Genomic DNA, 10,390 nt, shown 5'->3' with positions numbered 1-10,390 from the left:
TCCCTCAGTGGCTCCAGTTCTAGCTACAGCAATGAGCTCACAGCCAGCACATCCTTTTTCCAGCTCAGGTCATGACTCTGCTTTATCTGCCCTAAAGTTCTTCATAAGCTGGGAATGTTTGTTTTTTTTTTTCTTTTTTTCCATGGGTTTGGTGGAGCACAATGCATTGTAAACTTACAAATCTGTAATGCATGGAGGGAACCTGGATCCCACATGCTCTGCCTATCTTTAACCAGATCCTCTCTTCTTAGAGGCCAGCATGGAGCATTCAGGAACTACAGTTTTGGGAAGAACATGAGCACAGCCCTGAGAGTCTCGAGCACTACCTGCTGATGTGACTGCCCATTCTCGGGTGTCCCTGGCAGGACTCCGTACGAGCTGGGACAAACAGGTCAAATGGCTGTAGCTTTAACCTTCACAGCATATCTGAGCCCTAGGCAAAGAAAATATTGACAACCACAATGACATCTGTGTTCCTGCCACCACACAGGCACAGCAACCGCTTCCAGCCAAAGTTATTCCTAATGAATCCCTGGAGCATCTTGGGTGGTGTGCTCCCGTAAGAGATACTTGAAATGCAAGATATGAATACACACAGCTGGGTTCTCCTGATGTAAACCTATGGACTCCCCTTTTGGAGTCTTTCCAACTGTGTGGCTTTTGGAGACAAAGGGAAATAAAAATCCCAGCCATAAATGGAAACATTTGCAAAGAACGGGGTAAGCCCAGCTGCCAAGTTACGATTACTGCAGTATAATGAAGCAGCGAAATCAGCACTAGATACTGTACTTTTGTAAACTGCTGCTCTTTCAAACAGGCAAATCCATGCAGCTCCCTGCTCCACACACTCCTCCACTGTCCCCAGCTAGAGCTTGATGACCAGAAACACAGAGATCCTGGGAGTTAGTAAGCAACAGAGTGAGGTGCTCAGGTCCCGAAGCCAGGGTCCGGGTGCCCTGAAGCAAGTGTGGTCAGAAACACAGCAGGACTACCTTGAAATAAGAAGTCAGGAACGATTTCAGGGTTTATAAACCTCACCTAACACTTTCTGAGTCCCTTCTGAGCCAAGGTGGTGCGCTAAAGAGGGGAGAAAATCCCTCTTCCACTTTCCTCTGCCTCATGCAATACTTTGGGATTGCAGAGAGGCAGAGCAGATGATTTCTTCTGCCTCTGGTGAGATGGGGACCAGCAGAATCACGGCTGAATGGTTGAGGCTCACAGGCATCACTGCAGATCATCCAGTCCAATGCCCTTGGACCTGAACAGGCTCAGCCAGAGCAGGCTGCTCAGAATAATGTCCTGTTGGGTTTATCTCCACAGATGGAGACCGCAGAACATCTTTGGGTAACCAGTTCCAGTGTTTGACCATCCTCACAGCAAAAAAAAGGATTTCCTTGTGTTCAGGTGTTTCCTTGTGTTTCAGTTCATGTCTGTTACCTCTTGTCCCTGGTATCTACTTCGTGGCATAGACCTAATTTTGGCAGAAACTGTCCAGGCTGGAGGAGAACATGAAAAAAAAAAATTCAGATAGGCAAATTCTTTTCAATTCAGCAGTAAGTTCTTTACAACATCCTGTTAAAATCAATTGCTCACTAAATTTCTCCTAACATATCAGTAAAAACTGCCAAGCTTTTATTCACTGCAAGATTAGCTAACATAGAAGACTACATTTCAAATGTTTTAATGGAATTAAAGGGACTTTTTTGGCTGTTGTGATGCAAACTTCTTGGAAAAAGTGTGCAAAATAATAAATCTATTTTTACTAATGCAGCACATATGTCCTATCCAGTAGCTAACAAGCAATCTCTAGTTTAAGTGGAACAAATGAAGAGTGTTTGTGGGTTAACTGTGTACTTCAGTTCCAATTTCATAACTGTTTTCTTCCATATTGCCTTCATTTGCAAGTTCCCTTCCCTGCACCAAAGAAGATAGAGAAAATCTTTCCAGGTAGCACGCTTTCTGCCTTCCATGCTTGAGTGGTCTAGTAGCCAGGCTGAGCCTACCAGAAAACCCGCACAGCAGCCTGTCGTCAACTGGATGAGACAGCTTCTAGGGTGCAGCAATGTCGATGTTCTGTGTAGAGAACACCATGGTTGACTCATCATTCCATTGTGCAGCATCTATCAATCACAACAGTTTATCTTGGCAATGTCTTGCCACATGCATGGGAGGCTTCCCAGGCCCTGCATAAAACATACAACAAAGTAAACCCTAGAGATCCTTAATTTGCAGGAAATCCCCAGTCCCCTTGTGACTATGACAATTGAAGCCACTCAATTTAGTTTTGATAGCATTGAATCCCAGCATGTGCCCACTTGCAAATGAGCCAGCCAGACAGATAGCTTACGCAGAAAATGGTTCAGCGTGGGCTAAATGATGACACACCAACTGAAATTGGAAACTCTGGACACTCTGAGACTCTTGACCACATCGCACAAGCGCATGTGTCCTCAGAGCAATATTGCCATCTTCGCATGCAGCTGTCTCCCTGCACCATGGGGAGCACAAGGGGCCCACCATAGGTCCTCCTATGGGACCCAGGGATGTTGCACAGGGAAATTTATGGAAGGCTAGTCCACTCCTACCTTGGTTTGCAAAGCAGTAAACAACAATTTCAGCAGGAACCCATTGCACCCTGCGGGGGTCAAGGGGACTTTGGATTTTATACTGTGCTGCCGTTGGGATGGCTGGTTTCAAGTGCAGTAATCTGCCGCATGTTCTCATTTCCCCTGCAAGCCAGATCCCTTTTGACACACTTTTCAAAGGAGGTGCGGCGCTCCAGATGGGACTCATCCAGCTGCCCTCGGCTGCATCTTGTTAAGTATGTACCCAGCACTTCTATGCTAGTCCCTCAGAGCCAGGAAAAACTGCAGTCTGCTGATCATGGCCTGAGTTTTATCCAGGACAGGCTTGCCCTAGAAAAGAAACATGCTGCTTTTACAAGTTGCTATTGAAAAATCTCAAGTACTTCAGATCTCGGGAAAAAAACCCATGTGTAACTGTGTTTAGCTCTCGCATTAACCAGGACATAATTTTATCTGCAAGGATAGTTTTATCACCAGAAATCCAGAGCCCTCAGAAACACTCCAGGCGGAATTTCCTATTTATGCAGAAATAAGCTCAGCTCAGACAAAGGAGTAAATGTTTTGCAGGTCCTGAGGGTTTGGATTCTTTTAGGGCAAGAGATGGATTTTCATGGATTTCAGAAGCTATAGACAAGCACTTTGAGCTAATATCCATGTTTATGAAGGTTTGAACTGCTTTCTAGAACTGAGCCAGGAAAGAATCACCAGTCAGGGTCTGACAGATATGCCTTTTCTGTGCGCTTTTGGAGCAACAAAAAACCTGTGGGATCCAGATGCTGACCTTGAATTATTCCTACTCTGTTTGCTTTATCTTAAGCCATGAAAAATGGTAGGATTTGCTTGCAGAAGAAAAGAGAGACAGGAGAAAACTTTAGGAGCAACCTTAAGATCCCATTTAGAATCTTTAGTATCACCTTACACCAGGTTTGTGCTATGTAGAAAACCTTACTTTTATAATGGGGTGCTCCAGACCCACACTGTCTGCAGCCTGTCCTGACATTGCCTCTCCCCGTCAGCTGTCTCAGACCAGGACCTGGGCAGTAGCAGCAGAGGCAAAGAAGCTGCAAGCTCCTTGCTTGTCTGAAATATCTGTTGCGAGACAAATCTTGAAACTTCTGGCTGACTCCATGGGCAAGGATCTCCTGCTGACAGGGCTAGCCAGTGGCTGCTGGAAGTGCACCTTCAGTGTGGTACAAGATCATGCAGTGTGGGGTATCTTATGTCTGATTCAATTCAGCCTGACTGCAAGCGATGCATTTGTGACATTTTACTTGGCACTGGTGGGACCGCACCTCGAATCCTGTGTTCAGTTCTGGGCCCCTCGCCACAAGAAGGATGTCGAGGCTCTGGAGTGTGTCCAGAGAAGAGCAACGAAGCTGATGAAGGGGCTGGAGAACAAGTCTTAACAAGGAGAGGCTGAGAGAGCTGGCGTTGTTTAGCCTGGAGAAGAGGAGGCTGAGAGGAGACCTTATTGCTCTCTACAACTACCTGAAAGGAGGTTGTGGAGTGCAGGGAGCTGGCCTCTTCTGCCAAGTGCTGGGGGACAGGACAAGAGAGAATGGCCTCAAGCTCCGCCAGGGGAGGTTTAGGCTGGACATCATGAAAAATTTTTTCACAGAAAGGGTCACTGGGCACTGGAGCAGGCTGCTCAGTGAGGTGGTTGAGTCACCTTCCCTGGTGGTGTTTAAAGAACAGGTGGATGAAGTGCTGAGGGGTATGGTTTAGGGTTTGATAGGAATGGTTGGACTTGATGATCCAGTGGGTCTTTTCCAGCCTAGTGATTCTGTGATTCTGTGATCGCAGCAGAAATCTCTTTCTGATTTACAGCAGTATCTGAGGTTTAATGTGCCAGTGAGAGTTAATCCCCTGATCCTGACACATAAAAAGCTTACTTCTGGAATGCTGGGAGAGTCATCATCACCCATACGCAGGGCAATGAATGATTAACAATTAAACTACCTACTTCTACTGTTTTCCATCCTGCCAGCCAACAGCAAACATCCTCAGCAAAAGGAAAAATTGAAGTCATAGCAGAGATGATGATCCTGAGATCATCTGGAGAAAGGACAGGCTTTTCCAGGGAGGGAGCTTGAAAGACAAGGTTCAGTAAAATGGAAGAAGACTTTGCCCTCCCATCAGAGATGCTGGATTAGGCTCAGGTAGGTTGCTGCCTATACTCATCTCATCTGGTCCATAAAACACTTCAGCCTGCTTCAGTATTCCATTCCGTATCTCCCTGATGGGTCAGAGTACAAATTGGCATGCTGAAGATGGATGAGATGGTCCTGAGAAATGAGCCCTGAGAAATGAGTCCTGATAAATACTATGAGGCTTTGCGGGCTCTCAGATGCTGAGGCAAAAACTATTGTAGGTGTGTATATTTTGCTCCACTTCATGCAGAGTTCCTCCTCTTTGCAGAGACTTTGGGGGCCACTGTCAGTGTTGCTCCATGCCATAGCAACCTGTGAGACACAGCCCCAGCAGGAAACCCTGCCCTGGAGGGTGAGAGAGGGACTGTTGAGAAACACATGTTGTTGCACATGTTGTCAGGCTCCCTGTTTTGAAATGAAGTGAAGCAAAATGTTCACTGGTGGCTTTCAAGAGTCAGCATCTGTGTGCTGCTGCTGCAGCCAGAGTCACCTGTGTGTCACAGTGAGGGACATGGGTAACACAAGGTCTGGGAGCCTGTCTCTCCTCCTCATTTTGAATCTGTGGAAGGGTGCTCCTTACTTCCTTTTGCCAGGCATCTCTTGGACTCACCTCTGTGACTGGGAGTTCTCAGAGGCCTGTATTTTCCAGGATAACAGGTCAGATTTCAAATTTCGTCTACAAATATTGTTATGGCTAACTCTGAGCATGTTCTACTGATCCACACAAACCAGATACTGTCTTCCACAAAGGTTGTTTCAAAGCTGTCTGTATACAAATTGCGCCTTAATGCTTTCCTAGTCTCTAGGAAAACTGTGCAAAACAAACGTCTTGAAGTTCTTTTGCCAGAAGTGTAGTTTGGATTATTAATCTGCTCCATGGGGGCTCAGAAAAGTTTTGCCTTGTCCCTACTATACCTTTTATGATGGGTAGAGATCTCAAGATTAAATAATTGATGTGTAACTAACACATGGGCCAACTGGAAAATAAAGGTTTGTCATACAGACTGTGTGATAACATATGAAAACAACTCCAAACAGACCCAGGACCAAAGACTAAGGGGACACCCACTGCTGCCAGACCCATTAGCAGTTTGCAGAAGTTTTCCCAGATTACTGCTGTGATGAACATGTCTACTAAAAGGACCTTCCCCATAGGTGCCATGACTGGGAATGAGCCTCTGGACTTCTTGCCCAGCCTTACCTCTGAGTGCTCCCACAGACTTCTGGCACTGTAACCAACAACCAGGGGTTCAGGTCATGAAAGAAAAAAGAAAATGCAAATAGGAGACCTCAGCCAAAAAATAAGTCTTTAAGGGAAGTTAGGAACGCGATTTCTGTGTCCACAGCAGAGACAACAAGGTGTAATACGCTTAATGGCAGCAAAAGTTTCTTAGGCAGGACATTAGGAAGTGTTCTCCAAAAGTAGCTCCAGCTCCATTATTTGCAGCCCAGTAAGTAACAGCAGTGATTTACACCAAAACAGATTATCTGCAGATGTGGTAAAGCCTCTGTGTTCAGAGCCCTTTAAGGTAGAAAACAGAATTACTGATCACTTCATGCCTTATTTCTCAGTGATTTAGTGACTAAAGAGATCTAAGTTTGATGAGGCAAAGTTTTTTATCTGGCCAGCAGACTGTGCAGAAAAAAATAAAGTTTTCAGACATACTGCTACGGTGTATGCTTTGTGCAATTAAAGCAGATGATGCCCCCATCAAGTTCCTTGCTTCATTTTTCTCCGCTGGAGAACTCATATCATTTCAAGAAAAAGTTTCTCTCTTGAGACCTGTGGAGTCACCAACAGCACAGAAAAAAGAACAATTTTTTTTCTCCAAAAGCCTTATGCAAGGGGCAGGATGAGTCTGTTTTGCCTCCAGCTTCTACTATTTCGTTCTATTAGCTTTTCATATACCACCATCAAGCAGAGATAACCCAGCTGCGTTTTTGTTTGTTTCAGCGGCTTGGATATTAAACACTAACATTTTCTCAGGGATGACAAAGTTGAGGAGCGTTTCCAGTGGGTGTCTGCACCAATGAATGGGACCAGGAGCACTGCTTTGCTGAGATGGTGGCTGCAGCAATATTTCATGGGGATAAGTCACTCCACACATTCCCAGTCCTTGCTGGAAAGACTGCATGTTCCTGTGAGCACCTATTGAGTTTCCATGTCTGATAAGGATGGCTTTATAGAATCATGGAATGGTTTGGGTTGGCTGGGACCTTAAAGACCGTCCAGTACCAGCATCCCTGCCATAGGAAGGAGCACCTTCCACTAGATCAGGGTGCTCAAAGCCTCATCCAACCTGGTTTTGAACACCTCCAAGGCTGGGGTATCCACAGCTTCTCTGGACAATCTATGCTACTAAACGAGAAAAACTACAATAACATAAAAATTAAAAAGCATCAATTGCTCAGTTCAGAAGTATATCAACAGCCCTCCCAACTTCTCCATGAGGCAACTGCTGGACCACTTAGCTGCATCTTCCCTCCTACCATACACCCTCCAGAACTCCCAGCTGCCACAGCTCACAGGAGCTCTGCCACAGCCTGCTGGGGGGGGCAGCCTGGGACTTGGGCTGATGCTTTCTGCAGAAAAGTACACTATGGACCCAGTCCAAACTTCTGATAGACAACAAAAAGTGCGGGAAATACCCTGGCAGAGCATGCTTGCACATGGGCTTAGCTATGGGCAACCAAAGACAACCAAAGTTAGTGTCTTAGCCTAACGAGAACAGAGGAATTAGCAAAACCTAAACCTGTTATATATGCATCTCTCAAAACTGCACCATGCTTTGGTGATGCTCCCCTGTGCTATGCAACATTATGTGAGGCCATCAGCTTCTCAAATCCTGTAGCTGGTGAAGCATGATGATCATAGAATCATAGAATCATAGAATCACCAGGTTGGAAAGGACCCACTGGATCATCAAGTCCAACCATTCCTATCAAACACTAAATCATACCCCTCAGCACTTCATCCACCTGTTCTTTAAACACCACCAGGGAAGGTGACTCAACCACCTCACTGAGCAGCCTGTTCCAGTGCCCAGTGACCCTTTCTGTGAAAAATTTTTTCATGATGTCCAGCCTGAACCTCCCCTGGCGGAGCTTGAGGCCATTCTCTCTTGTCCTGTCCCCCGGCACTTGGCAGAAGAGGCCAGCTCCCTGCTCTCCACAACCTCCTTTCAGGTAGTTGTAGAGAGCAATGAGGTCTCCCCTCAGCCTCCTCTTCTCCAGTCTAAACAACCCCAGCTCTCTCAGCCGCTCCTTGTTAAGACTTGTTCTCCAGCCCCTTCACCAGCTTCGTTGCTCTTCTCTGGACTCGCTCCAGATGATGACAGGGTGTGTTGGAGGGGAGGGGATGGTCTTCCCCTGCAGTCTTGAGTTTACTGAGAATTACTTCTGTGTGTGACTTCTGTACCTCTTAATGGGTTTGTCTTTACTCTGCTGTTTGCCAACAGGCTTACATACACCAGGATTCTTATTATTTCTTTTAAGAAGGAGATCCATACAATTGGACAAAATAATGCAGAACATAGACTGAAAAGCATTTAAGAATAGTAGATTTAAAACAAATTCCAAACCCCAGGGTAGCAAAAGGCATTTGAACATTCAGTTACTCTGCTGCTACAACTGGGAGAGGCTAGACAATGGACCTTGCTCCTTGGGAAAATCATAGGCACAGGAAAGACCCTTAAATAATTTTGAAAATACAATTCAAAATCATCCCTGAGCAGTTATCTATTGTTATAGAGTTTGAGGTCTAATGTTAGCATTGCCAACAGCAATTTGGTTATGCTGCAGGGCTGAAAGCTGGGGGAGGAGCTGCCATGCCAGCCCTGTGTTCTCTCAAAGTCTCATGCTGCCCAGGGGTGCGGAGGATGTGTTCATGATGTTACTGTGCCTTCCCATCGTCGGTGGGAGCAAGCACTGACCATAGCGCAGGGAAACGGCTCAGAATTCAGGCCTGTACAGATGCTACATGGTGCCGGCAAGGGCAGACTTGATGCCCACAGGGAAACAATGAAACGACTGATCTGCAGACCTGCTCAGGAGCTGCAGCTCCTAGGTAGCTCTGGACAGGTGAGCAGTGTGAGTGGACGGGTGCAACTGAGCCACTTGGGACTTCCCAAGTGCAAGCAGCCTGCTGTTCTCATTTACAAGAGCTAACTAGGCAGGATATTTATCTCTCACATACTAGTTTACCTCTCTTACGCCACTTCTTGCTCTGTCATTTATGATTGTGGTCCCACAGCACTGTCCCAGTCTGTTGTGGTGTTAGTTTTTTGCATTGCTTGAAGGGTGCATGTTCTAGTAGTCCTATCACATTAGTGCAGTGGCCTCAGCGATCCTCACCTTCCCCAGCCATCGCCTTCCCATGAAGGGCTGTGAATCAGTGTTGCCTCAAATGAGGAAAATTTAGTCAGAGGAAAGCAGAGAAATGTGGCCCGCATTCTGTCCTTGTTACATAAACCCCCTTGCTGAACATCTGGAGAACATCTGAAGTTTAACAAAGCAGGCCTGCAGGCAGAGGCATTTTTGACCTTCCTTGTAACGGAAGCATAAAAATAGAGACTGAAAAGAGGGGAGTAAATAAACCAGAAATGGAGGACAGGATGGGTCCAGCGTGTTGGGGCAAACTTTGGCCCAAACACCCAACCAGGGCTCCTGAGATCCTGCCTGCACAAGTACGGGGAGAGACAACCCTAAACACAAGGCGCTGGATAGTACTGAAAAATTCCTGCTGGTTCCTGTCTTCTGGGGAAGACAGCTTTTCACCAGGCTCCATTTAAACTGTGTTTCTTCTGGACAAATTGGAATTTCAAGGGAATGTTTAGACTTTTCTCATGGGTAGAACTGACAAACACTTGGACCAAAACTTGGAAAACAGCAGATTTTGCTTGTTTGGAATTTTCTTCCCCTTTCAGTAATGGGAAAAATCAAAGGTATGGTTGGGGTAGGGGGGAAAGTGCACAGTAGGAGGAAAAATCCTTCCTGCAACCTAATTTTTTAGCAAAAACTGTAAATAAACCCGAAGTCAGAGGGAGCTTTCTCCAGGTGTATTTCCATCCCTGGTTTTGACATGGCCTGGCCGTGAGGGGGGTAAACCCCTGAGAGCATGAAGGGGTTGGGGAGGGGGGGGCACACCCCTTTTTCCACCCTTCCGTTACTCGCAGCAGCACATCGTGCCAGGCAGGCTGCCCTAGCAGTAGGTGTGCTACCCAGGGGCTTGTCCATGTTATGTTCCCTTCCTTCATGAATGATTCATGCTGAGGGCTGCAGCGAGCCATTAAGAAATATTTCTTTAGCTGTAACAATAACTGCCTTTATTGGCGCAGACTTGAAGGGATTTTTTCCTAACTTTTTGTGGAGAGGAGAGCGGGACATCTGATACAAACTGCAGCCACCCACAGAGCTTCCCCAAAGGTGTTCCTTATACTTTCCAGCTGTAAGTGAGGTGTCCTCGGGGGCTGCGGGGCAGCCAGGAAGCCTAAAAAGCATCTCAGCTTAGATGCCTGGCCCAGGAGAGAGCATGACTAAGAGGAGGACATGAGGTAAGGGGAAAGCAAGACAGTGCCTCTTCATCGCAGAAACAGGATGTGAATGTTGTCCACTGTCTGGAGAGCAAGTGACTTTGTGTGTATACACAGTGAAAGA

The sequence above is a fragment of the Phaenicophaeus curvirostris genome, chromosome 7, assembly GCF_032191515.1.
Source record: "Phaenicophaeus curvirostris isolate KB17595 chromosome 7, BPBGC_Pcur_1.0, whole genome shotgun sequence".
Taxonomy (NCBI): domain Eukaryota; kingdom Metazoa; phylum Chordata; class Aves; order Cuculiformes; family Cuculidae; genus Phaenicophaeus; species Phaenicophaeus curvirostris.
Note: the sequence above shows the minus strand (reverse complement) of the source record.